The sequence below is a fragment of the Macaca nemestrina genome, chromosome 7 (genome assembly GCF_043159975.1).
Source record: "Macaca nemestrina isolate mMacNem1 chromosome 7, mMacNem.hap1, whole genome shotgun sequence".
Taxonomy (NCBI): Eukaryota; Metazoa; Chordata; class Mammalia; order Primates; family Cercopithecidae; genus Macaca; species Macaca nemestrina.
Genome location: NC_092131.1, coordinates 144,035,157 through 144,059,147, shown reverse-complemented (window position 1 = coordinate 144,059,147; position 23,991 = coordinate 144,035,157). Strand labels below are relative to the sequence as shown.

Here is a 23,991-nt window from a genome sequence, read left to right as displayed (position 1 = left end):
ATCCTAAATATATATGCACCCAATACAGGAGCACCCGGATTCATAAAGCAAGTCCTTAGAGACTTACAAAGAGACTTAGACTCCCATACAATAATAATGGGAGACTTCAACACTCCACTGTCAACATTAGACAGATCAACGAGACAGAAAGTTAACAAGAATATCCAGGAATTGAACTCATCTCTGCAGCAAGCAGACCTAATAGACATCTATAGAACTCTCCACCCCAAATCAAGAGAATATACATTCTTCTCAGCACCACATCACACTTAGCCCAAAATTGACCACATAATTGGAAGTAAAGCACTCCTCAGCAAATGTACAAGAACAGAAATTACAACAAACTGTCTCTCAGACCACAGTGCAATCAAACTAGAACTCAGGACTAAGAAACTCAATCAAAACTACATGGAAACTGAACAACCTGCTCCTGAATGACTACTGGGTACATAACGAAATGAAGGCAGAAATAAAGATGTTCTTTGAAACCAATGAGAACAAAGATACAACATACCAGAATCTCTGGGACACATGTAAAGCAGTGTGTAGAGGGAAATTTATAGCACTAAATGCCCACAAGAGAAAGCAGGAAAGATCTACAATTGACACTCTAACATCACAATTAAAAGAACTAGAGAAGCAAGAGGAAACGCATTCAAAAGCTAGCAGAAGGCAAGAAATAACTAAGATCAGAGCAGAACTGAAGGAGATAGAGACACAAAAAACCCTCCAAAAAATCAATGAATCCAGGAGTTGGTTTCTTGAAAAGATCAACAAAATTGACAGACCGCTAGCAAGACTAATAAAGAAGAAAAGAGAGAAGAATCAAACAGACGCAATAAAAAATGATAAAGGGGATATCACCACCGACCCCACAGAAATACAAACTACCATCAGAGAATTCTATAAACACCTCTACGCAAATAAACTAGAAAATCTAGAAGAAATGGATAATTTCCTGGACACTTACACTCTTCCAAGACTAAACCAGGAAGAAGTTGAATCCCTGAATAGACCAATAGCAGGCTCTGAAATTGAGGCAATAATTAATAGCTTACCAACCAAAAAAACTCCAGGACCAGATGGATTCACAGCTGAATTCTACCAGAGGTACAAGGAGGAGCTGGTACCATTCCTTCTGAAACTATTCCAATCAATAGAAAAAGAGGGAATCCTCCCTAACTCATTTTATGAGGCCAACATCATCCTGATACCAAAGCCTGGCAGAGACACAACAAAAAAAGAGAATTTTAGACCAATATCCCTGATGAACATCGATGCAAAAATCCTCAATAAAATACTGGCAAACCGGATTCAGCAGCACATCAAAAAGCTTATCCACCATGATCAAGTGGGCTTCATCCCTGGGATGCAAGGCTGGTTCAACATTTGCAAATCAATAAACATAATCCAGCATATAAACAGAACCAAAGACAAAAACCACATGATTATCTCAATAGATGCAGAAAAGGCTTTTGACAAAATTCAACAGCCCTTCATGCTAAAAACGCTCAATAAATTCGGTATTGATGGAACGTACCTCAAAATAATAAGAGCTATTTATGACAAACCCACAGCCAATATCATACTGAATGGGCAAAAACTGGAAAAATTCCCTTTGAAAACTGGCACAAGACAGGGATGCCCTCTCTCACCACTCCTATTCAACATAGTGTTAGAAGTTCTGGCTAGGGCAATCAGGCAAGAGAAAGAAATCAAGGGTATTCAGTTAGGAAAAGAAGAAGTCAAATTGTCCCTGTTTGCAGATGACATGATTGTGTATTTAGAAAACCCCATTGTCTCAGCCCAAAATCTCCTTAAGCTGATAAGCAACTTCAGCAAAGTCTCAGGATACAAAATTAATATGCAAAAATCACAAGCATTCTTATACACCAGTAACAGACAAACAGAGAGCCAAATCATGAATGAACTTCCATTCACAATTGCTTCAAAGAGAATAAAATACCTAGGAATCTAACTTACAAGGGATGTAAAGGACCTCTTCAAGGAGAACTACAAACCACTGCTTAGTGAAATAAAAGAGGACACAAACAAATGGGAGAACATACCATGCTCATGGATAGGAAGAATCAATATCATGAAAATGGCCATACTGCCCAAGGTTATTTATAGATTCAATGCCATCCCCATCAAGCTACCAATGAGTTTCTTCACAGAATTGGAAAAAACTGCTTTAAAGTTCATGTGGAACCAAAAAAGACCCCACATCTCCAAGACAATCTTAAGTCAAAAGAACAAAGCTGGAGGCATCACGCTACCTGACTTCAAACTATACTACAAGGCTACAGTAACCAAAACAGCATGGTACTGGTACCAAAACAGAGATATAGACCAATGGAACAGAACAGAATCCTCAGAAATAATACCGCACATCTACAGCCATCTGATCTTTGACAAACCTGAGAGAAACAAGAAATGGGGAAAGGATTCCCTGTTTAATAAATGGTGCTGGGAAAATTGGCTAGCCATAAGTAGAAAGGTGAAACTGGATCCTTTCCTTACTCCTTACACGAAAATTAATTCAAGATGGATTAGAGACTTAAATGTTAGACCTAATACCATAAAAACCCTAGAGGAAAACCTAGGTAGTACCATTCAGGACATAGGCATGGGCAAAGACTTCATGTCTAAAACACCAAAAGCAACGGCAGCAAAAGCCAAAATTGACAAATGGGATCTCATTAAACTAAAGAGCTTCTGCACCGCAAAAGAAACTACCATCAGAGTGAACAGGCAACCTACAGAATGGGAGAAAATTTTTGCAATCTACTCATCTGACAAAGGGCTAATATCCAGAACCTACAAAGAACTCAAACAAATTTACAAGAAAAAAACAAACAGCCCCATCAAAAAGTGGGCAAAGGATATGAACAGACACTTCTCAAAAGAAGACATTCATACAGCCAACAGACACATGAAAAAATGCTCATCATCACTGGTCATCAGAGAAATGCAAATCAAAACCACAATGAGATACCATCTCACACCAGTTAGAATGGCGATCATTAAAAAGTCAGGAAACAACAGGTGCTGGAGAGGATGTGGAGAAATAGGAACACTTTTACACTGTTGGTGGGATTGTAAACTAGTTCAACCATTATGAAAACAGTATGGCGATTCCTCAAGGATCTAGAACTAGAAATACCATATGACCCAGCCATCCCATTACTGGGTATATACCCAAAGGATTATAAATCATGCTGCTATAAAGACACATGCACATGTATGTTTATTGCAGCACTATTCAGAATAGCGAAGACTTGGAATCAACCCAAATGTCCATCAGTGACAGACTGGATTAAGAAAATGTGGCACATATACACCATGGAATACTATGCAGCCATCAAAACGGATGAGTTTGTGTCTTTTGTAGGGACATGGATGCAGCTGGAAACCATCATTCTTAGCAAACTATCGCAAGAACAGAAAACCAAACACCGCATGTTCTCACTCATAGGTGGGAACTGAACAATGAGATCACTTGGACTCGGGAAGGGGAACATCACACACTGGGGCCTATCATGGGGAGGGGGGAGGGGGGAGGGATTGCATTGGGAGTTATACCTGACGTAAATGACGAGTTGATGGGTGCTGACGAGTTGATGGGTGCAGCACAGCAACATGGCACAAGTATACATATGTAACAAACCTGCATGTTATGCACATGTACCCTAGAACTTAAAGTATAATAATAATAATAAAAAGAAATATTTTAAACATATACAAATTAAACCCAAATAAAACAGAAGGAAATAAATAATAAAGATTGGAGCAGACATTAATAAAATAGAAAATAAACATACAATAAAGTCAACAAAACCAAAAGATCAGTCTTTGAAAAGATTAATAAAATTGACAAATCATTAATGTGATTAATTAAGAAAAAAGAGAGAAGATACAAATAACTAATACCAGGAATAATAAAAATTTTATTTCTCTAGTTGCTGCAGGTTTTAAAGCGTCAAAATATATTATACACGACTTTATTGCAATACATTTGAAAATGTAGATAAAGTAGATAAATACCTTAAAAAACCCCACAAATTGCCAAAATTGACTTAAGAAGAAATAGAAATCTGAATGTTGCTATACCACTAAAGAAATTAAATCAGTAGCTAAAAAACTTATTTCAAAGAAAACTCCAGGCCCTTGGCTAATGCTGCATAACATCCAAGGAAAAGACTCTTCCAGAAAATGAGAAAGACTCATTTTCTGAGCTTGTAACTTTAATGCCAAAATCCCAAAACCACATTACAAAAGTGAAAAATTATAGGCCAACTTCACCAATGAATATAGTTTCAAAAATTCTAGACACAATATTAGCAAACTTAATATAGCAGTATATTCAAAGACTTATGAGTTGAGCTTTCCCAAGAATGTAAGGCTAACTTAAAATTAGTAAACGGTATAACGAAAGTTATCATCTTAACAGATTAAAGAAGAAAAATCATATGACCATCTCAGTAGTTGCACAAAGTGTTTGATAAATGTTAACATCCATTCATCATGAAAAATTAGCAAATGAGGAATAAAAGGAAATTTTCTTAATTTTAAAAAGTTTATTTTTTAAAAAGTACCTAGAGCCAACATTATACTTAATAGTGAAATAGTTAAATCTTTCTCTTTAAGACCATTAGCAAAAAAAAGATGGCTTCTGTGGGCCTAGCAGTACACTAATCAAGAAAAAGAAATAAAAAGTACAAGGGTTTGAAAGTTACTTATTCATAGCTATTATGTTTGGGCATATAAAATCCAAAATAACCTGATTAAAATATTAGACTTAATAAGGTTGATAGATACAAAATCAATACATTTCCACAGATTAGCAGCAAATAGAAAATTAAAAATGCTTAAAATGATACCATTAGTAATCTGAAAATATCAAATGCCTAAGAATAATTTAAGCAAAAATTCTATAGGACCACTTCAGGAAGATTTATAAGACTTTACTGAAGGATTTTAAAGTAGACATTTAAATGAGAGATATTTTGTTCATGGTTTGGAAGACAATATTGTAAAGATGCTAATTTGCCCCATATGGTTAACATATTCATGAAATTCCAACAAAAATCCCAATAAGTACTTTTGTGGAACTTGAGGGACTGATTCTAAAAATGTATCTGGAAATGCAAAGCACCCGGGAAGTCAAAGATACGCTTGAAGATGAACAAGATGGGAGGACTTGCTTGACCACAAGTCAAAATTTATTATAAAGGCATAGTAATTGAGTTGATGTGGTATTTGTTCAGCGATAAAGAAATAGACAATTGGAAATGACTACAGAGCCCAGAAACACCTTCACGTGAAGAATGACAGAGGGGCGCTGCAGAGCAGTGGTAACAGTGGGAAAACAAATGAGGCTGGAACAACTGCTGTCCAAATGGGGAAAAATAAAATTCAACTCCTATCTTATACCAGACATAAAAGTCAATACTAGATGATTAAAAACCTAATCATCAAAATTATAAAATCTAAGAAGATTATATAGAAGAATGACCTCAAAGTTTGAGTAGGATTTCTTAAACAAGATATACAACACCATAAAGGAAAAGATTGATCAATTGGACCCCATCAAAATTTGGGGGCATTAATTTTGTAGTATTTTTCTTAGAGATTGTGGATGCAAGTTAAGTGCTTTCAAATAATACATTCTTTCCTTCCTAAGCAAAGTTTATTCCTAAAGACAGTACTCTAGACATAGGATACATTTCTGTTTCCTTCTTAGGCCTCTTCTATTTTCTTTTTTTTCCCTTTTTTTTTTTTTTTTTTTTTTTTTTTTTTTTTTTTTTGAGACAGAGTCTTCCTCTGCCTCCAGGCTGGAGTGTAGTGGCATGATCTTGGCTCACTGTAACCTCTGCCTCCTGGGTGCAAGCCATTCTCCTGCCTCAGCCTCTGGAGTAGCTGGGATTACAGGCCGCCTCCCACCACACCCAGCTAATTTTTGTATTTTTAGTAGAGACGGGGTTTCACCATGTTGGCCAGGATGGCCTCGATCTCCTGACCTCGTGATCCGCCCACCTCGGCCTCCCAAAGTGCTGGGATTACAGGTGTGAGCCACCGCGCCTGGCGCCGCTTCCATTTTCTTAACGCTGAGGTTTGTAATAATGTCATTGAGATCTTCCTGTTTCTCAATCCAAGAAGGATATCATCATCTCTTTATAACAAGGGCTTCTATTCATTTTGATTTGTTCATGAATAGAACAGTTCACCATTTTGTGGAAGAAACCGGAACGTAGGACTCAGATCTCAAACCATGGTCAGAAATGACATACCTAACAAAACCAGAACCAACTCAAGACCATTGAGGCTGTGATCAAAAAGGCTGGACATGATTCCCTCATTTTCCATGCACAAAGACATCTTTCTCTTTTTTAACTCTTAGGCTCTGAAATGAGACCATTTTTTCATACCTCATTTCACTTAGCATGTTTCCTACTACAACCAAATTTGGCATCTATTGGTAATTGGCTTCTTAAAATAAATTAGGCAACATCATAGAACTATTAGCAAAATGACACTGATTTGGCCGGGTGCGGTGGCTCACGCCTGTAATCCCAGCACTTTGGGAGGCCGAGAAGGGCAGATCATGAGGTCAGGAAATCGAGACCATCCTGACTAACATGGTGAGACCCCTCTCTACTAAAAACACAAAAAATTAGCAGGATGTGGTGGCGGGTGCCTGTAGTCCCAGCTACTCAGCAGGCTGAGGCAGGAGAATGGCGTTGGCGTGAATCCGGGAGGCGGAGCTTGCAGTGAGCTGAGATCGCCTGGACGACAGAGCAAGACCCCTTCTTAAAAATAAAAATAAAAATAAAAATAAAAATAAAAATAAAAATAAATTATACCGATTTAAGATATTTCTCCAAGTCAATACTAATGAATCCCTGACTTCACTGCCTCCATGCAAGGATGTAGGGTACTCTCTCAGCGTGGTGCTTTTGGGAACAGAGATTTCCCCTTTATCTTTCATATATCTTCTTTGCAGTACATCTCAGAAAGAAACACAGTAGAAGGCGAGTTGTCCTCAGTGCTACTTTAATTCTGGCTGGGGAATCGTGTGGAACTGCAGAAGGTAATTAACAATACCTAATGTGTGCCCAGTATGTACTGTGTGCCAGGCATTATTTTTAGTGCTTTACCTAGATATATTTAATTATTCTTTGCAACAATCACAGGTGTTATAACCATTACCATTTTATAGATAAGAAACTGAGGCACAGAGAAGTTAAGTGACTTTCCCAAGGTCACACATGTAAGTAAGTGGAAGAGTCACAACCTGAACCCAAGCTGTCTGGCTCTCAAGTCTATGCCCTGTAATTTAGTAACCAAAGGCCAAAAGAATTCTCAGGGATCATTTAGTCCAGCCTCTCCAATTCACAATGAAAAAACTGAGGCTCAGTGTGGACTGCCTAGGACTACTCAAAGTTAATAGTAAAAGAGGTTCTCCACTCCAAACTTAGTGTTCTTTGTACTTTTCCCGTGGTAAATAACATTTGGTTTTTAGTACATCTGTCCACATCCCTCATTTCAGGTCCTTCCCCCACGCTCTATATTTACCTAAGTGTGTTTTTTCTCTGATTTTGTTCTGGCTGCTAGTCTTCCTTAGTAAAGCGATGTTTTGGACTTTGTTTTGGCTTGTTGGCTCCTGCCCTGCTCTGACAGGAAGGTGCCTCTGGGACAAGGTTTCCTGACTGCTGGAGTCACAGGTGTGTATTGGATTTGCAACACACTCCCAAACCAAGTGCTTAATGTGTTTCTGCCCACCTTTATCTGACCCTGGGCAGTTTTCTCATAGCAGCCAGTCCAATTACTCTGTATTCAATTTGGGCTTACCTTCGTTGCACATCTGAGCAGACACTGACTTGAAACTCACAGAGAGCTGGAGGGAGGTTCGGATCTCAGAGATATTCTAAAGGCAGGCTATACACCAGTCACTTTTTCCACTGGAACAGAGACATTCAAGGTGCCTTTGGACATTCAGGGACACATATTTGGAAGTGGATTAATTAGTAAGAGGTGGTCTAAGCCATCCAACAAGTATTTTTTAAAAACTGAGAGATAATTCACATACGATAAAGTTCACTCTTTTAAAGTACAGAATTTAGTTAATTTTAGTATATTCCCAAAAATTGTGTAACTGTCACCACTCCTTAATTCCCAAACATTTTCATCACTCTTGAAAGAAATGTGTACACATTAGAATCAACTCACATTTCCCCTTCCCCATCCCCTGATCTGCTTCTTGTCTCTATGGATTTAACTATTCTAGATATTTCAAATCAATGGAATCATACAGCATGTGGCTTTTTGTGACTGGTTTTTTTCAGTTCACATAATGTTTCTGAGGTTCATCAATACTTTATTGCTGAATAATATTTCTTTGTATGACTATACCACATTTTGTTTATCCATTATCAATTGATGGGCATTTGGGCTGTTTCCACTTTTCAGCTATTACGAATAATGTTCCTTTAAACACTTGTGTACAAATTTCTGTGTGGACGTATACTTTCAATTATTTTGGATACAGACCTAGATGTGGAAAGGTCAGGTCATATAGTAACTCTATGTTTAAGCTGTTGAGGAACTTCCAGACTGTTTTCCAAGACAGCTGCACCATTTGACTTCCACCAGCAATGTCTCAAGGCTCCAATTTCCCCATATCTTTGTTAACACTTATTATTATCCATTTTTGTGATTATAGCCATCTGGATTAGTTCATTCTCACGTTGCTAATAAAGACATACCTGAGACTGGGTGATTTAGAAAGGAAAGAGATTCAACTGACCCACAGTACTACAGGGCTGGAGAGGCCTCAGGAAACCTATAATTACAATGCAAATGCACCATTCTTCACATGGCAGCAGCAAGGAGAAGTGGCAAACAAAAGGAGGAAAAGCCCCTTATAAAACCATCAGATCTCGTGAAAACTCCCTCATTATCACAAGAACAGCAGCACGGGGGTAACTGTCTCCCATGATTCCATTACCTCCCACTGAGTCCCTCCCACAACACGTGGGGATTATGGGAACTACAATTTAAGATGAGATTTGGGTAGGGACAGAGCCAAACTATATCATCATCCTAGTGCTATTAAAATGCCATCTCATTGGGGTCTTGATTTGCATTTCTCTAACAATTAATGATGTTGAGCATCTTTTCATTGATTAGCCATTTGCATATTTTCTTTAAAGAAAGATCTATTCAAACCCTTTGCACACTCTGAAATTGGGGTACCTTTTTAATGATGATTTGTAGGAGTTATTTATATATTCTGGATATTAAATCCTTATTAGATATAAGATTTTCAAGTATTTTCCCTCATTCTGTGAGTTGTCTTTTCACTTTCTTGATTGTGTTCTTTGATGCAAAAAGCTTTTAATTTTGCTGACATTTATCTATTTTTCTTTTGTCTATCGTGCTTTTGCTATTATATCTCAGAAATCATTGTCCAAAATCCAAGGTCAGGAAGATTTACACCTATGTTCTCTTCCAAGATTATTATAGTTTTAGGTCTTGCATTTAGGTCTATCACTCATTTTGTATGCAAAGTGAGGTAGAAATCTAACTTTATTTTTTTGCATGTGGATATCCAATTGTCTCAGCACCATTTGTTGAAAAGCCTATTCTTTCCTCCATTTAATTGTCTTTACATCCTTGTCAAAAATCAACTGGCCATGATATATGGGTTTATTTCTAGAATCTCAATTCTTTTCCACTGATTTATGTATCTTATCTTTAGCCCCCATTTATCTGTCTTTATCCCACGCTATCTTGATTACTGTAGCTTTGAAGTAAGTTTTGAAGTTTAGAAATGCGAGTCCTCTAACTTTGTTCTTCTTTTTCAAAATGGTTTTGCCTATTCTGGATCACTTGCATCATGTGAATTTTGGAATTGGCTTGTAAATTTTCCTCAAAAAAACCTGGCTATTTATAGGGATTATGTTGAATCTATAGATCAATTCAGGGAGTATTTTCATCTTAATGTTGTATCTTATAATTTATGAATATAGAATGTCTTTCCTATTTATTTGGGTCTTTAGTTTGTTTTAATGGTGTTTTGTTGTTTTCAGTACAGAAGTCTTGCACTTCCTTGTTAAATTTATTCCCAAGCATTTAATTATTTTTCATGTTATTATAAATTGAATTCTTTTTCATCGTCAAATTGTTCATAGGTTATATATAGAAATACAACTGATTTTTAATGTTGATCTTATATTCTTCAAACTTGCTGAATTTATTTGTTTTAATAGATTTTTTTCAGTGCATAATTCATTAACTTTTCCATGTACAGGATCCTATTATCTGTGAATAGAGAGAGTTTCGCTTCTTCTTTTACAATCTGGATGCCTTTTATTTCTTTTTCTTGCCTGGTTATTCTGTCTAGACTCTCCAGTAAACTGTTGAATAGAAGTGGCAAGAGTAGAGAGTTTGTCTTATTCTTGAACTTAGAAGGAAAAACTAAGTAGTCTTTCACCATTCTGTATGTTAGCTGTGGGTTTTTCAGCGATGTCCTTTATCAAATTGATAAATGTCCCTTCTGTTCCTTGTTTGTTGAGTACTTTTATTGCAAAATATCAAAGATTTGTATTATGTTAGATTTTTTCAAATGCTTTTTCTGCCTCTATTGAGATAATATTGAGCTTTTTGGATCTTTTATTCTATTAACATGGCTCATTACATTGATTGATGTTAATATTTTAAAATACCTTGATTTTAATATGTTAAAATACCTTGTATTCCTGAGATAAATCCTTCTCATATGTTTCTGGACTTAACATGCTAGTACTTGTTGACGAGTTTTGTGTCTATATTCCTAAGGGATATTTGTCTATAGTTTTTTTTTTTCTTGATGTCTTTGTGTGGTTTTGGTATCAGGATAATAATGGTATCATAAAATGACTTGAGAAATCTTCCCTCCTCTTTTATTTTTTAGAAGAGTTGGTGAAAACTTGGTGTTAATCTTCCTTAAATGCTTTGTAGAATTCACTAATGAAGCTATCTGGTTCTTAGTGGGAGGTTTTGTTTGTTTTTTTGTTTGTTTGTTTGTTTTCCTAACTCAATCTCTACTTGTTATAGATCTATTCATATTTACTATTTCTTTATGAATACGTTTTGGTAGTTTGTGTCTTTCCAGGAATTTGTTCATTTTTTTTAGGTTACCTAATTAATTGGCATACGATTGATCATAATATTAAAATACTTTTACTTCTGTGAGATCAGTAATAATGTTTTATTTTCATCCCGATTTTAGTAATTTGATTCTTGGTCATTCTTTCTAATGGTTTGTCAATTTTATTGATTATTTTCAAAGAACCAACTTTGGGTTTCATAGATTTTCTCTAGTTTTGCTATTCTCTATCTCATTAATTTTGCTGTAATCTTTATTATTTCCTTCCTTGCATTTGTTTCATGTTTAGTTTGATCTTCTTTTTCTAATTTCTTAAGATGGAAAGATAATTATTAATTTGAGGTCTTTCTCTTTTTTAAATGTTGATATTCATAGTTATAAATTCCTCTCTTTTCACTGCATTCCATAAGTTTAATGTTGTGTTTTGGTTTTCCTTCATCTCAAAGTATTTTCCAACATCCCTATGATTTCTTCTTTGACCCATTGATTATTGAGGAGTGTATTGTTTAGGACAATAGCTGCCAGCTGCATATATGTTACTGCAATGGACATGATTTTGGTCTTTTTTATGGTTGTGTTGTATTCCATGGTATCAATAGTATGTGTGTGTGTATATATAAATACACATATACATGGTGTGTGGGTGTGTATAATATCTATATATATATACACACACACACATATATATATCGCATTTTCTTTATCCACCTAGGTTTATTTCATGTCTTTGCTATTTATTGTGAATAGCTCTGTGATGAACATACATGTGCATGTCTTTTTGGTAGACGATTTATTTTCCTTTGGATATATATCCAGCAATGGGATTCCTGGGTCCAATGGTAGTTCTGTTTTTAGTTCTTTGAGATATCTCCAAACTGGTTTCCACAGTGACTGAATTAATTTATATTACCACCAACAGTATATAAGCATTCCCTTTTCTCCACAGCCTCTCCAGCATCTGTTATTTTTTGACTTTTTAATAATAGTCATTCTGACCAGTATGAGAGATGGTATCTCATTGTGGTTTTGATTTTCATTTCTCTGATGACTAGTATTGATGTCCATTTTTTAAATGTGTTTTGTTGGCCACTTGTCTTCTTTTCAAAAGTGTCTGTCTATGTCCTTTGCCCATTTTTAAAAATAGGATTATTTAGTTTTTTTTTTTTTTTCTTGTTGATTTATTTAAGTTGCTTATAGATTCTGGATATTAGGCCTTTGTTGGATGCGTAGTTTGTGAATATTCTCTCTCATTCTGTAGGTTGTCTGTTTACCTTGCCCATAGTTTCTTTTGCTGTGCAGAGCTCTTTAGTTTAATTAGGTCTCATTTGTCAATTTTTTTTGTTGTTGTAACTGCTTTTGGGGACTTAGGCATAACTTATTTGCCATGGCTGATATTGAGAAGGGTAATTTCCTAGGTTTTCTTGTAGGATTTTTATAATTTGAGGTCTTACATTTACATTTTTAATTCATTTTGACTTATTTTTTGAATATGGTGAAAGGTAGGGGTCCTATTTCATTCTTCTTCACATAGCTAGCCAGTTATCCCAGCACCATTTATTGAATATGGAGTCCTTTCCCATCATTCATTTTTTGTCAACTTTGTTGAAAATCCAACTATTGCATGTCCTCACTTATAAATGGAGCTAAACATTGAGTACACATGGACATAAAGATGGAAGAAATAGACACTGGAGACTATTGGGGGAAGGGAGGAAGGGGGAAATTGGCTAAAACTACGTATCAGGTGCCATGCTCACTACCTGAGTGCAGGATCATCCATGCCCCAAACCTCAGCAACATGCAATATGCCCCTGTAACAAGCCTGTGCTTATTCCCCCTGAACCTAAAATAAAAGTTGAAAATTTTAAAAAGAAGTATGTTTCATCCACAATTTTTGTGAATTCCCCAAATTCTTTTATATTACTGATTTCTAATTTCATATGAATGTGTTTGAGGAGCATATTTTGTTGTATGCTTTCAGTCATTTTAAACTTTTTCTGACTTGTTTTGTGACCTGACCTAGTGTCTATCCTGTATGATGTTCCATGCCCAGTTGAGAAGATGTGTAATCTGTTGCTGGGTTGAGTGTTCTACAGATGTTTGTTAGTTCTAGTTGGTTCATAGTGTTGTTTAAGTCTTTTATTTACTTGGTGATTTCTGTCTACTTGTTATATCCATTATTGAAGGTGAGTTACTGATATCCTTAAATATTATTGTTGAAATGTGTATCTCTCTCTTGAATTCTGTCAGTTTTTCTTAATGTGTTTTGGGACTCTATTACTAAATACATATGTGCTTATACTTGTTATGTCTTATTGATGGATTGATAATTTCATCATTGTAAAATATCCTTCTTTGTCTCCAGCAACAATTTTTCCTTAAAGTCTAATCTCTCTAATGTTTTAGTCCTTTTAGACCTCTATAATATATTGTCCTAGACTATGTGAACCAAAAAAAAAAAAAAACACCAAACAAACAAACATGAAACAGCAGACAAAAATGTCTCCAAATATGTTGAATTTACTTGAGAATTAGAATGAGGATTATAAGATGCACAGCTATGCCAAGCCACGTATATGTCTGAAGAGGGGAGAGTAAAGAAAAACTTTGATTAGCAAAAAGGGAAGTTCACATAAACTGCTTGGAAACACAGTTTATTGGTTGTGAATACTCAAATGCAGAGTTGGTGTCAGTTCATTGGTGGAGATGCTGTTACCGGCCACGTGTTCTTTTGAGAGCATTTTATCTAAATTTCCGCAGCCCTAAAGAAAGAATTTCTTGTGGGGTCATTGCATAAAGTTGTTTAAACAGACTTTACTATAGACATGCAAGCATTAATTCTCCCCCTTCATGCTCTCCTGGCTTTATTTATTTATTTTTTTTTGGGGGGGGCGTCTAACAAAAAAGTGATTTCATCCTAGTATCTAAAACTTTCAAAACTAGATAGCATATAAACAATAGAAATTTATTTCTCACAGTTCTAGAGGCTGGGAAGTCCAAGATCAAGGCACCAGCAGATTCAGTGTCTGCCAAGAGTCTACTTCTTAGTTTGAAAATGGAAAACTGTCTTCTTGTTGTGTCTTCACATAGTGGAAAAGATGAGGGGGTTCTCTCTGTGGTCTCTTTTATAAGGGCATTGATTCTATTCACGAAGATGCTACCCTCATGCTCTAATAACTCTCAGAAGCCCCACCTCTTGATACCATCACCTTGGGGGTTAGGATTTCAACATATGAACTTGGAGGGAACACAAACATTCAGTCCATTGCATCTGATATTAGTATAGTTGCTTCAGCTCTGTTTTTATTACTATTTGCATGGTTTATCTTTTTTCATTCTTTTACTTTCAACCTATCTGTGACTTTGAATCTAAAGTATATCTCTTGTAGACAGCACACAGTTGGTTCATGTTTTATTTTAATTTATTCTGCCAATCTCTGCCTTCTGATTGGAGTGCTTAATCTATTTACTTTTAATGTAATTACTGATAAGATAGGATTGATGTCTGCCATTTTGCTATTTGTTTTCTATATGTCTTATGCCTTCTTTTCTTTCTTTATCCTTCCATTACTTCCTACTTTTGTGTTAAGTAGATATTTTTCATTGTACCATTTTAATTCCCTCATACTATATTTTAAAATTTATTTTTAGTGATTGTCTTAGGGATTATAATTAACATAATTTATAACAATAATGTTCAGATTAATACCAATATAATTTTATTAGCAAACAAAAAACTTTGTTCATGTATAGCTTTATCCTCTTCTCTCTTTTTTGTGCTGTTATGGTCACGGCAATTATATATGCATATGTTATATGCCCATTAACATGGATTTTTAATTATTGATTTATGCAGCTGCCTTAAAACCAGATAGGAAAAAAAATGAGTTACAAACAAAAAATATATCTATCCCGCCTTTTATATTTTCCTATTTAGTTGACTTTAGAAAGGTTTTTTGTTTCTTCATGTAGATTGATATTACTATCTAGTATCTGTCCATTTTAGTATGCAAGAGTCCCTTTAGTGTATCTTTTTTTAAATTTTTTTTATTTTTTATTATTATTATACTTTCAGTTCTAGGGTACATGTGCATAACGTGCAGGTTTGTTACATATGTATACTTGTGCCATGTTGCTGTGCTGCACCCATCAACTCATCAGCACCCATCAACTCGTCATTTACATCAGGTATAACTCCCAATGCAATCCCTCCCCCCTCCCCCCTCCCGCCTCCCCATGATAGGCCCCGGTGTGTGATGTTCCCCTTCCCGAGTCCAAGTGATCTCATTGTTCAGTTCCCACCTATGAGTGAGAACATGCGGTGTTTGGTTTTCTGTTCTTGTGATAGTTTGCTAAGAATGATGGTTTCCAGCTGCATCCATGTCCCTACAAAAGACACAAACTCATCCTTTTTTATGGCTGCATAGTATTCCATGGTGTATATGTGCCACATTTTCTTAATCCAGTCTGTCACTGATGGACATTTGGGTTGATTCCAAGTCTTTGCTATTGTGAATGGTGCCGCAATAAACATACGTGTGCATGTGTCTTTATAGCAGCATGATTTATAATCCTTTGGGTATATACCCAGTAATGGGATGGCTGGGTCATATGGTACATCTAGTTCTAGATCCTTGAGGAATCGCCATACTGTTTTCCGTAATGGTTGAACTGGTTTACAATCCCACCAACAGTGTAAAAGTGTTCCTATTTCTCCACATCCTCTCCAGCACCTGTTGTTTCCTGACTTTTTAATGATCGCCATTCTAACTGGTGTGAGATGGTATCTCATTGTGGTTTTGATTTGCATTTCTCTGATGACCAGTGATGATGAGCATTTTTTCATGTGTCTGTTGGCTGTATGAATGTCTTCTTTTGAGAAGTGTCTGTTCATATCCTTTGCCCACTTTTTGATGGGGCTGTTTGTTTTTTTCTTGTAAATTTGTTTGAGTTCTTTGTAGGTTCTGGATATTAGCCCTTTGTCAGATGAGTAGATTGCAAAAATTTTCTCCCATTCTGTAGGTTGCCTGTTCACTCTGATGGTAGTTTCTTTTGCGGTGCAGAAGCTCTTTAGTTTAATGAGATCCCATTTGTCAATTTTGGCTTTTGCTGCCGTTGCTTTTGGTGTTTTAGACATGAAGTCTTTGCCCATGCCTATGTCCTGAATGGTACTACCTAGGTTTTCCTCTAGGGTTTTTATGGTATTAGGTCTAACATTTAAGTCTCTAATCCATCTTGAATTAATTTTCGTGTAAGGAGTAAGGAAAGGATCCAGTTTCAGCTTTCTACTTATGGCTAGCCAATTTTCCCAGCACCATTTATTAAATAGGGAATCCTTTCCCCATTTCTTGTTTCTCTCAGGTTTGTCAATGATCAGATGGCTGTAGATGTGTGGTATTATTTCTGAGAATTCTGTTCTGTTCCATTGGTCTATATCTCTGTTTTGGTACCAGTACCATGTTGTTTTGGTTACTGTAGCCTTGTAGTATAGTTTGAAGTCAGGTAGCGTGATGCCTCCAGCTTTGTTCTTTTGACTTAAGATTGTCTTGGAGATGCGGGCTCTTTTTTGGTTCCACATGAACTTTAAAGCAGTTTTTTCCAATTCTGTGAAGAAACTCGTTGGTAGCTTGATGGGGATGGCATTGAATCTATAAATAACCTTGGGCAGTATGGCCATTTTCATGATATTGATTCTTCCTATCCATGAGCATGGTATGTTCTTCCATTTGTTTGTGTCCTCTTTTATTTCACTGAGCAGTGGTTTGTAGTTCTCCTTGAAGAGGTCCTTTACATCCCTTGTAAGTTGGATTCCTAGGTATTTTATTCTCTTTGAAGCAATTGTGAATGGAAGTTCATTCATGATTTGGCTCTCTGTTTGTCTGTTACTGGTGTATAAGAATGCTTGTGATTTTTGCACATTAATTTTGTATCCTGAGACTTTGCTGAAGTTGCTTATCAGCTTAAGGAGATTTTGGGCTGAGATGATGGGGTTTTCTAAATATACAATCATGTCATCTGCAAACAGGGACAATTTGACTTCTTCTTTTCCTAACTGAATACCCTTGATTTCTTTCTCTTGCCTGATTGCCCTAGCCAGAACTTCTAACACTATGTTGAAGAGGAGTGGTGAGAGAGGGCATCCCTGTCTTGTGCCAGTTTTCAAAGGGAATTTTTCCAGTTTTTGCCCATTCAGTATGATATTGGCTGTGGGTTTGTCATAAATAGCTCTTATTATTTTGAGATACGTTCCATCAATACTGAATTTATTGAGCGTTTTTAGCATGAAGGGCTGTTGAACATTGTCAAAAGCCTTTAGTGTATCTTGTAGGGCATATCTTCTAACAGCAAATTCTCAGTTTTTATTTATCTGGGATATCTTAATTTTTTCCTCATTTTTGAAGGATATTTTTGCCAGATAAAGAATTCTTAGTTTTTTTTTATTTTAGAATTTTCAATATGTCATTCCATTGCCTTTTGGCCTCCCTGGTTTCCGATGAGAAATCAGCCATCAATCTTTTTGAGACTCACTTGGACACCACGAGTCACTTCTGTCTTGCTTCTTTCTTTGTCTTTGTCTTTTGGCAGTTTAATTATGTGTCTAGATGTGGATCTCTTTGAGTTTATCCTACTTGGACTTCGTTGAACTTCTTTGATACATATATTAATAGTTTTCCACAAATTTGAGAAGTTTATAGACATTATTTATTTAAATATTCTCTCTGCCCCTTTTTCTCCTTCTCTCCTTGACCTCGTCTTATGCATATGCTGGTATGCTTGATTGTGTCCACTGGTTTCTGAGGCTTTGTTCATTTTTCTTCATTTTTTTTCTTTCTGTTCCTCAGACTGTGTAATCTCAATTGATTTATCTCTGAGTTCACTGACTCTTCTATCACTCAAATATGCTGTTGATTCTTTCAGGTAAATTTTTCATTCCAGTAATTGTAATTTGTAACTCCAGAATTTCTATTTGGTTTCTTTTTATCATTCCTATATTCATCAATATTCTCTATATGATAAGATGTCATTTCACATTTTCTTTCAGTTCTTTAGACATTGTTTCCTTTAGTTCTTTGGATATATGTTAAATAGCTGATTCAAAGTCTTTGACTGGTAAGGCTAATGTTTGGGCTTCCTTAAAGAAAAGTTTCTATTAGTTCCTTTTTTATCCCCCATTTATATGCCATACTTTCTTGATTTTTTTGCATGTTCAATAATTTTTTGTTGCAAACTGGACATTTCAAATAACATAATGTGAAAATTCTAGGAACCAGATTATCTCCCCTCATCAGTATTTATTGTTGTTTGTTTGATAAACTTTCTGAACTAATTCTGTAAAGTCCGTATTATTTATTGTGTATGGCCACCTGAAGTCTCTGCTCAGTTATCTTAGTGGTCAGCCATTGTTTGGAAATAAACTTCCTTAGATGCCTGGAACCAGTTAAGTCTCCCAGTCTTTGCCTAGTGGCTCTGTATGTTTATTGGTAGCATGCCTTTAACATTCATCCTAAAAGTTACAACTCCACTTTTATCTTCACTTCTTGCTTGTACAGAGCGTCAAAATTAGCCAAAAAAACACAGAAAAAAATCAAATAACAATTTTCTGGGAATGGGACTTTGAAGAACCTCATTCTCTGGTGGCCACCAGGTGCTGCTTTTTACCATCATTGTGGACTGTTGGTTTTTAAGACTACCACATACCTGTTAAGGGGGCCAAAAATAGTCCAAATTAAAACACCACAAGCCTCCTGTTCTTACTGAGATGTGTCCATTTTTCTTAAATAAATGCTTACCTGAATGGCTGCAAATCTTGTTAACTTTAGAGTCCTGTAAAAAGCTGATTCTGACCATTTTTGCCAGTGTTCTTTTTGCTTTTACAGAGGAGACAATTTTCAGAGGTCCTTTTTTCATCTTTTTCACTAACAAACATTTTTAGTTTTTTGTTTTGTTTTGTTTTGAGACAGGGTCTTGCTTGATTACCCAGGCTGGAGTGCAGTGGCACAATCCTGGCTCACTGCAGCCCCAACCTCCTGGGCCCAAGTGACCCTCTCACTGCAGCTTCCTGAGTACCTGAGACTGTAGTCGTGTGCCATTATGCCTGGCTAATTTTTTTTTTGGAGAGATGCGGTTTCACCATGCCCAGGTTGGTCTCAAAATGCTAGGCTCGAGCCATCCGCTCACCTCAGCCTCCCAAAGTGCTGGGATTACAATCACAGGCATGAGCCACCTCTCCCAGCCTCAGTTTTAACATTTTTGGTAAGTTATCAGCATTTAATCATGACCTTACATTTGCATATCAATTTATACTTTATGAAACTTATTTCCATCAAGGCATTAGTTTTTATTCTAGCTTTATAGATGAAGAAACTGAAACTTACTTGGTACATGATCACAATCAGATAGCTGATTAGCAGTGGGACTGTGCATTCATTTACAGAGCACGTGTGAAGCCTGGCTCTATTTATCATGTTGTGCTCAATATATGGCACTGCTCTGATAAGTTTGAATCATGCAGATGAAATGGAATTAATATAGAGAAGTATCAAAGTATTTGGTTCCAGCTTCTTCAAAAACTCTAAGATCTGCATTTTCTGAGACATAGATAATTTAGTGCTTGTGAAGTCAAGGAAGCTTGAAGAAAATAAGTGGAAGGGCAGGTAGACTTTAGATGAAAAAGAGAGGGGAAGAGATATCAGGCAAAGGAACACCATGGGTCTGCAGAACATTTTTTCTGAGTCTGGCAGGGAGACCTAAAGAAACAGATTGTGAGCACTGCTCTTCCTACAATTTCTCATTTTATTGTCTCCACAAAATGTATGGATTCTTATTCCCACTTTATAAAAATGATGAGAAAAGTGAGACTTAGAACTACAATTGCCAGAGATCACAGAACTATTAAGTAATGGTTCCAGATGTCATTATTTGGACTCTGTAGCAAAACTACCTGTGTTCAAATCCAGCTCTTCAACTTGTTTTCTGGGTGACTATGGGCAGATGAATTAACCTCCTTATCCTTAGATTTATAATCCATAAAGTAGAGATAATAGTAGTATCTACTTCCTAAGGCTGTTGTGAATTAACTGAATTAATGAATTAAGTACTTTAATATGTTTATATATTGCTTTTACAATAATCTTACAATAATTTAAAATTTTATTATAATAGAAAATTCACATATATCAATAAATACATATATTATTATTTACATATACTATACCATTTTTATTTCATTTGAATTTCAAAATATTAGTTAAATGTATAAGGCAAGTACCTGGCACATAGAAAGTTCTCTAGGTCAGGCACAATGGTTCATGCCTGTAATCTCAGCCCTTTGGGAAGTCAAGACAGTAGGATCACATGAGCCCAGGAGTTCAAGACCAGCCTGAGCAACATACGGAGACCCCATCTCTACAAACATTTTTTTTAAAATTAGCTGGGCATGGTGACCCGCCCGTATATTTCCAGCTGCTTGGGAGGCTGAGATTGCATGGATGACAAAGCAAGGCCTCATCTCAAAGAGAAAAGGAAAATTCTCTAAACAACAACACAACAACACTTCCTATCACACATTACCTACCTGAGAGAGATTTAAAATTCACTTAGTCTTCCAAATACAGTCCTTCTCTTAGATCCTAGAAATTATATTTCTCCAATGCCTCTTACCTTTCCAGTTTTTCAATTCTGACCCTATATCACTGGCTCAGGTATGAATTACTCCTCATCTCCACAATTACATTAGTTTCCTCCATTGTCAAGTTGCTATCTCCCCCTTTCTAATAAATGGGTATCTCATTTTCTCTTACTAATTTTGTATAGAATTTGACCTCAGTAGTTTTCTGTTATTAATTTCTGTGTGAATTTGATTGACCAAATTTGTTTTCATGAACATCTAAAAGAAAGAAGTTCAGCTAGCTCTTTAAACTTCACAAAGCTCCTTCTTGTCGTTTTCAGGTAGGGTTAAAAATATATAAAGGCTTACCTTCTGGGATATTCTGGTTCTGTTCTGCCCACTCACTTTTATCCAAGCCTTCATCTCTATTTTGATTCCACTCCTAGCACTTTCTCCCGGAGTCAGATCTTAAACGGGAAGGGAGCCCTGATGGGTCGGTTTAGAGAGTTTATGAGGGGCTGGACTTTTCCCATCCCCTAGGCCCCTCACCATGGGCCCCTTGCACTCACCTATTATTAGAGATGATCTGAAATTTCCCAGTGACAGCTGCTGACTTCATATCCCTCTTCTCCCATGTTTTCTGTTGGATATCTGTTGGCTGATTCAGGGTTTTTCTCTTTTCAAGTTTTGATGCCTTCTTGCTTCTTTCTGCTTCACTTCCTCCCTGACAGAAGCACATAAGACTCAAGCATTGTAGCGGTTAGTGGCTTGTTCCACCTGTTTATATTTTGGGGGTCAGGGAAATCTTGTCACTCAGTTTTGTTATAACTGTTGATCATGAATTTTTGGTTTTGCTAGCTAAGCACTCTGTGTGTGTTTGTTTGTTTGTTTGAGACAGTCTTGCTCTGCCGCCCAAGCTGGAGTGCAGTGGTGCAATCTCAGCTCACTGCAACCTCTGCCTCCCAGGTTCAAGTGATTCTCCTGCCTCAGCCTCCCGAGTATCTGGGATTATAGGCATGTACCATCCCGCCCAGCTAATTTTTGTATTTTTAGTAGAGACAAGGTTTCACCATGTTGGCCAGGCTGGTCTTGAACTCCTGACCTCAGGTGAGGCCTCCCAAAGTGCTGGAATTACAGGCGTGAACCACCATGCCTGGCCCACTCTCTGTTTTTATGTGGTGATTTAGGAAGACAAAAGCTATCCTGCCATGCTAATGCCATTTATCCAGAATCCTCTGGGTTAAACATTCCAAACGTGTTCGATTTTGTGCAAAGTTCCCAAGACAGAGAACAGTTTAGTAAAGGAGACAGAGAAGCAGTCTGTCTGCTTTATGAGGGTGCACTCGGCTCCATGCACAGGTACTATGTGTGCAAGAAGAGTGTTGCCTAGTTTTGTGAGATAGTGGGGAAGAGAACAGGAAAACCTTTCTGGAAGAGATAATATTAGATAATATTTGAAGGACAATTGTAAGTTAGCTAGAATGATTGAGTTGGGGAAGTCTCTTCTAAGCCAAGGAAATCACATGGGCAAAGGGGTGGAAGCTTGAGATAGTAGAACATAGTTGGATACCATATGTTGCACTATAGATGTACAGGGACTGAGAGCAGGGTTCTTAGGAGAAATGATGAGATATGAGCCTAGAAAGATGAGTGGGGCAATTCATGAGGTTGAGGTTGTAAGCTGTGAAATGCATGTAGCATCAGTTATAAACAAGAGACCTTGTTTCATAGTGTGCCTTGCTCTGCCTTGTTGCTCAAAGAAATCATTCCAACTGTGATCCCCACCCCTTCCAGTCTAAATAGACCCCTGTGGTTCATACTAATCTTCAACTATCCAACTAATTTGTCTATTGGTTCATTTTTTAGATTTCTGCCCCAACTCTTTTCTGTACAATCTCTGTTCCTAGCCTCTTTCTGACTACTTATTATACTTTGGGCAGTTCTGTTGACTTCCCACTGTTCCATCCCATCTCATCAGCCCTGACTCTAAGACAACTTTCCATCTGGCTTCTGGAATCATTACACCCCTCATTAATGTATTCCTTTGCTTATATATCAACTATTATTAAGCATTTAAAATGTACCAAAAAGATGAATAAGAAATTGTCTATCTTAGTTTGGAATCTCCGCTAACTTAGATATTGAGACAAGTGTTAGGCTGTAGTTAGTTTATTCAGGAGGTGCTCCCAGGAAGCACAGGAGGAGGAGTGGGGAAATCATGAGAGGGAAGGAATTAAAAGCTAGCAAGGGATGCATTAATGAGTGTGTCATTGTGGACAACTGGGGCCCACAATGGTTATCCTCTGGTTATCCTCTACGAAATCATGCCTCAAAATGGTCTTAACAAGGGCCATGAAGCTGCAGTATTTTCCCACAGATTTCTATCTCTCGTTGGTTGATATTTGTCCTGGAAGCAATACATTCTTGGCACTTCTGAGTTGCTCTGCAGCTGTGCAGAGCAAGTTCCCCTGGCATTGGAGAAAGCCCTCAGCCAGTAAAGCAGGTGGACCAATACTTGAGCTAGGAAGGTGCCAGCATGCTCTATAACTATGATCTGCAGTTGCAGAAAAGCTCTGAAGTCAGCATGGGGATGTAGGACAGGGCATAGACACTGTTTTCTGTGTAGTCCTTGCTTTCAAGAGGTTTTATTCTAGTAGGCAGAGACAGGCATGTGAACAAATAGAGTGTTGTGGTATTGTGAGTGCTACGGTAGGAGAATATACTGTGTATGTGTGGGAGGAGGTACAATGGAGGAAGTGGCATATTCTACCTGGAAAGGATTGAGAAAGGTTCCCAAGAAAAGTCACCCAGAGACTTCACTCTGTCCCACTTGACCTAATCTCTCAACTGATACACAAACTGATTCGACCAGTTGAGGGGAGTGGGCAGGGAGGATGACAACAGAAGACCTCTATGATCCAGTCTGCACTTTGGCGAGTCAGTCTTCCAACAGTGTGCAGGACAGGCTGGAGCAGAACAAGGCCAGAGGATTCATTAGGCACCTTGGTACTAAGCCATGCAAGACAGTCTGAGAGCCTGGATTATATCTGTGGCAGTGGGGCTGAAGAGAAGAGAAAACATTCTAGAAGAATAACGGAGGATTGAGAGAACATGTTAATGGATTGCATATGAGGACTGCAGGAGAGAGAAGAGTTTACAGATGTTTCTGGATGAAATGACTGGGTCATGGTGATGCCATTTAGGGAGACGGGGATACAGGAGGAAGAAAAGG

General features: G+C 37.0%; 1 protein-coding gene and 1 long non-coding RNA gene across 2 annotated transcripts in view; one reads left to right on the top strand and one right to left on the bottom strand.

The window, feature by feature from the left end:
• Positions 1-7,006: 7,006 nt before the first annotated feature.
• The window catches only part of LOC105489624 (aquaporin 9), an 87,890-nt gene continuing 70,905 nt past the window's right edge, over positions 7,007-23,991 (top strand). Inside the window, exon 1 of the mRNA XM_071066786.1 lies at positions 7,007-7,093. The gene's annotated coding sequence lies outside the window, so the exon portion shown is untranslated. The remainder of the gene's footprint in view (positions 7,094-23,991) is intronic.
• LOC105489617 (uncharacterized) overlaps positions 17,285-23,991 on the bottom strand; it is a 57,542-nt gene continuing 50,835 nt past the window's right edge. The window contains exons 4-5 of the long non-coding RNA XR_011606034.1: positions 21,329-21,483; positions 17,285-21,245 (exon numbers count right to left, since the gene is read on the bottom strand). This is a non-coding gene — a long non-coding RNA (uncharacterized lncRNA). The remainder of the gene's footprint in view (positions 21,246-21,328; positions 21,484-23,991) is intronic.